The 5319-nt window shown below is 39.2% G+C and overlaps 1 long non-coding RNA gene across 1 annotated transcript; it reads right to left on the reverse strand.

Annotated features, from left to right (window-relative positions):
- Window positions 1–3094: 3094 nt before the first annotated feature.
- LOC125548356 lies at window positions 3095–4613 on the reverse strand. Its single transcript, XR_007301027.1, has 2 exons — window positions 3588–4613; window positions 3095–3512 (listed from the first exon to the last, which is right to left on the reverse strand). It is a non-coding gene; the product is annotated as an uncharacterized LOC125548356 (long non-coding RNA).
- Window positions 4614–5319: the final 706 nt, after the last annotated feature.

The following is a 5319-nucleotide window of genomic DNA, read 5'->3' on the forward strand; positions in this document are numbered from 1 at the left end:
GGCGAATAACGTATTTTCGCCATAATTTCTACAAACTTTATCGGAATGGGGCAAATAATATACCGCTGAAAAGCTACGGAAAATGCGAAACTTTTCTATGTTGATGGTTTTCTCTGATTCCTAGCCATTTTCAAGTAATTTCGAAAATGGCGGGATCATGCGTTCTGCCTTTATCGCGAAACAGATTCTTCAAAAATGCACCGCGTGAAGAACCTGAACTTCTCGGCACGTGTACCTGAACTTCACTCTGTTTTTCACGTGATTTTTTTGCTCGTAGGTCTCCATCCACTGCTCGTAACTCTCCATCCATTCACCGGAATTGAGCAGGTGATATACCGATGGAAAGCTGCTGTAAGCACGCAAGTTTCCCGTGTTGATCGTTTTTTCATACTCACGACGATTTTAAAAGTTTTTCATCTAAAATTCATTCAGCGTAGTAGTTGAACTTCCTGCTGTTTTCATGTTGAACTTTTGTGACGTATTTTTGTTTGTAATTTTCTCATCCATTCGTTAGTGTTACACAAATGATATTTCTTTTGTATAAACCTATCTCACATTAATATTTTTAACTTTCTCCGACCGAGGACTTGAACATACACAAATGATATTCCTACCCTTTTGAAGTAAATTAGAAAATGATCATATCATGATTTCTACCTTCATCGTGAATGGAAATGCACTGCGTGAAGTAGTTGAACTTCTCGGACATGTCTATTTGAACTTCACACTGTTTTTGACATGTTGTTTTTTGTTCGTAACTCCCAAACCACTTTCCGGAATTGAGCAAATGATATACTGACGGAAAGCTGTTGAAAACACGCAACTTTCCCATATTAATTAGTTTTGATGCTCGCGATGGTTCAAAAAATATTTTTGAATGTGGTAAAATGTGTTTCTAATGGTATACGTCGAACTTTCAAACCATTTATCAGAATGTACCATATAACATACCGTTGGAAAGCTTATGAATAGGAGCAACTTTTTCATCTAGACAATCGTTACAAAATTCATTTGTTTTTTAGACCAGTCTTAACAAAGGCAAAAACAACATTGTTTTTTGCTTGTTTTTAACATGTAATTAAAGGTCATACGTCTCGTACTAGAGATCTTGAACTGCACCTTGAGGAGGACATGAACCTCTTGCAACAAACCTTTTAGGCTTTTAGTTTTTTATTCATTTTATTCTCATCTGAAATGCCTTCCGTGTAGTAGTTGAACTTCCCACTGTTTTCACTTTGAACTTCTACCACATATTTTTTGTTCGTAATTTGTCTGCATTTCATCGGGAGTTTCACAAATGATACATCGTGCCGATTACCTCTCTCAGAAAAAGGTCTGAACTTTCTCGTGCCGAGCACCTCAACTTCTTGCAACTAATTTTTATACTTTAATTTTTTATTCCAATTCTCATATGAAAACACACACCATGTAGTACGTGAACTTCTGGCACTTATGAATTTGAACTTCTTTCTGTTTTGCTTTAGTAACAAAAAAATATGAGTTTTTTATAGACATCGAACCGCTCTAACTTTTTTATTTGAACTAATTCGTGTGTTTTTTAGAAATGTGAAAATTGGAGTTTTTTTAGAAACATCAAACTTGTTCGTCCTTTAGTAAGTGGAAAATTTTGATTCATTCAAATAAATATCAAACTGCTCTACTTTTTCCAATTGAACTTGTTGGTTTTATTCATTACTAACGAGAAACTTGAGTTTTTTATATACGTTAAATCGATCCGTTTTTTAATATTGAACTTCTTGGTTGTAATCTTTAGTATTGGTGGAAATCTGAGATTTTTATAAGCATGAAACAACTTCAATTTTTAATTAGGACTGCTCCGCTTCATTAGTTTAGTTTGAACTCTCTTCTTTTTAAAACAAGACATTTCTATTTAAACATTTTTAGTTGTTCCTTTTATTTTATTTTGAACTTCTTCATTTTATTCTTTAGTAACGAGATTTTCTTTATTTTTTTATAAACTTTGAATTTCTCTGTTATTTTAATTTGAACTTCTAAGTTTTCTTATTGGAAAAAATGTTTTTTAAATAAGCATCCAACATCTTTTAAAAATTGAACTTCATACTTTTATTAACTTTAATTTGAACGTCACGATTTTATTTCTTTGTTAACAAGGAAATCTAAGTTTTTAATAAATGTCGAGGTACTCTATTTTTTGTATTTTGGACTTCTTGGATTATTTCTTTTAGTAACGGAAAAATTCTAGTTTTCTAATATATATTGAATCAGTCTCTTATTTAAATTTGAACTTCTAGTCTTTTTTATTTACAAACAGTGAAGATCCTTTTTTATAAATTTTAATTTGCTCTATTTTTTCTTTGAACTTCTCACTTTTCGTTATTTAGTAATGAAAAAAATCTACGATGTTTTAAACGTCGAACTACACCATTAATTTAATGTGAACTTCTCAACATTTTTATTTTGAATTTCTGTGTATTTAATTTATAAATGTGGAAAATAAAACCGATGTGTTTGTCGCTATAAGGAATTTCACGAGTTTATTTTTAAGTTTAACACTTCAGTTTTTATTTCTTTTTCAAGCATATCCAGGTCTTTTCATATAAGTTTGTGTGTGAAATTCCTTAGTTTTTTTGTTTTAAGAGTGAGGTTCTATATTTTTATATCGCGAGAAAAGAGGTGGGAGGCGAGTACTAGAAAATTTTGGATTTATTTTAACAATTTTGAGCTTCCATATTTGAACAATTTAAACTTCTCAGGATTTTTACTACAAAAATATTTGGGTTTGTCTCTTTTTGTTTCTTTATTGTTTTTGTTTTTCTGAACACAATTTTTTTTGAGACACACGCCACACTAACTGCAGATAAGTTCAACATCCATGGCCCTCGGTCAACTGCATTTTTTTGTGCTCCCCTGAGTGCACAAAACAATCATCAACTACCATATACATGAACTTCAATGGTTGACAAACATGAACTTGTTACTTGTTTGTCGTTGTAAATATCAACGACGGAAGTGTGAGCTTTTTATTTCTTCTTTTTCTTTTTTGATCCTCCTGAACTTCCATTTTTATAGATGTTTTTCACTCGGTTTCTCAATGCACTCCTACAACCAGTTGGAGCATCTCAATAATACAGTTTAAACTAACATACTTGAACTTCTCGGACTCAACATTTTGACATTCACAAAAACAAATAAAAAATAAAAAATTACACAGTTGTACAAGCACAACACAATTTTCTCATTCACTAAATTTCATAACAAGCCATCACCTGTCCCAACACCGATCTCCATGGCAGTAACACCGTCCAATTCAGACAACGTGAAGCTCTTGTGCAACACAAAGTCAGGTTAGCAGCATGGCTGCCTTCCAAACCTGTAAACCAACAACAGCAAACAGTGGACCACAAATGAAAGAAGGACAATACACATTAGGAAACCCGACACTGAATGCTCTCTAGCAAGAATCCCGACGCTTCGGAGCGAAGAGGTGACGCCGTGTTGCACGGTGAGCACATGATCCTCGTCCCCTCTCCCTGCAAACCACGGAACATCAATCAAATTCATAACACACCAACAACGGAAAGACAGCCACAAAACAAATGCCTTACTGTGTCTCTTCATTCTCCTATCGAGAACGAGATCATTGTCATCCACGGCAACAGCATCCGACGAGCCACCTTCTCAATAAAACCAAGAGTCAAGTCCTGAAAGCGAACATTAGAAATTACACTATTCTAATCCTACGCGGAGGCAATGGTAGAAAAATAGTCTGCCACATTTAAATAGTGGACAAACAACATTAATGCAACGACATCACGATCATACCAATGGAACTAAACAAACCCTGAGACAAGACATTGCTGAATTTGGGCGAGATTCAACACACCAAACCAATACTGTTAACTAGCACGGTGAACCCATCAGACTGTAAAATTCAGCGTAGACGAATTTGTACACCAACTATTATATTTAGCATTTAGCAACTATTAGATGTTGCCTCCTGATTATAACTTCCTGAAAATGTGTACATCAACCAATGACCAAGCAGTAAAACACCGAATAGCATGAATGGTTCTTATTCTGAACATATGTCATACTCGCAACTGTTAGTTGATTTTCAACATATTTGTCTGCCAAACATGAAACATGAGAAATCACACTGTTGTAATTCTACATAGAGGCAATGATAGAAGAATAGTTTGCCACACTTACACAATGGACCAAAAGCATTAATACAACGACATCATACCAACGGCGAATAATTCACGCTAAGCAAACCCTAAGACAGAACATCACTGAATTTGAGCAAGCTTCTACACACCAAACCAGTATTGTTAACTTGCACAGTGAACCCATTGGATTGTAAAATATGGAGCAGAATTCATGGCAACCAAGATGCGAATCATCATTGGATCAATCGTAGTCTCTAAAAGCGAAACAACCATCTCAATCTCCTACGGGTTTCGACACCAGAGCAGCAGACGGGGCCAAATGTGAGACGAATAATTTACAGGATGCGAGAGCGCAAACACCTCCCAATCTCGCAACGAACGACACATGAATCACGCTAGGAGGAGACACAGGGAGAGGGGGAGGCTGGGAAGTGACGTACTCTTTGCAGTCGTTCATGTCGAAGGAAACCATCACGTCCGTCCACCGCCACACGCGTGCGGCATGAGTAGCGACTGCCTACAACATCAACGAAACATGGAGCCATGTCAGGATCGAGGCGGGGGAGGGAAGAAGGTCACGGTGGAGGGTGGAAGAAGTTCACGGTGGCAGGTGGAGGAAGGTCGCACGGTGGGAGGATCCCGGTGGTTGTCACGCGGCAGCAGGATCCCGACGACGGGAGGTGGGGCGATGCGGTTGCAGTGGCGCGATCCCCATCGTGGGACGGTGCCTGCGGCTCGATCCCCATCGTGGGACGGTGCCTGTGGCGCGATCCCCATCATGGGCAGTGGCGACGGTGCGATCCAGGGCGAGGGACGGTTCCGACGCTGGTTGGTAGCGGTGGGAGGCCCACCGGAGCAAGGGGTGGTGGGGGAAGGAAGTCAGGTGGCATGCGGGAGGTTGGGTCAGCGGCGCCTCGGGGCAGGGGAAGCAGGAGGGCGGCAGCGCCTGGATGCAGGTGAAGCGGGGGGGGCGGCGGTGCCGTGTGGCAGGGTAAGCGGGGGGCGGCGGCGCCGGGAGGCAGGGGAAGCGGGGGGCGGTAGTGAGATCGGGGGAGGTTGGGCATCGGGTGGAAGTGGTGGAAGAGTGGGTGTGTCTTTTTTTCTCCTGCAAAGGTTCGGAGAGTTCGGGAACAAGTGCATCGGGCCCTATATAGGGTTGATCATGATC

Source organism: Triticum urartu, chromosome 3, assembly GCF_003073215.2.
Source record: "Triticum urartu cultivar G1812 chromosome 3, Tu2.1, whole genome shotgun sequence".
NCBI classification, from domain to species: Eukaryota; Viridiplantae; Streptophyta; class Magnoliopsida; order Poales; family Poaceae; genus Triticum; species Triticum urartu.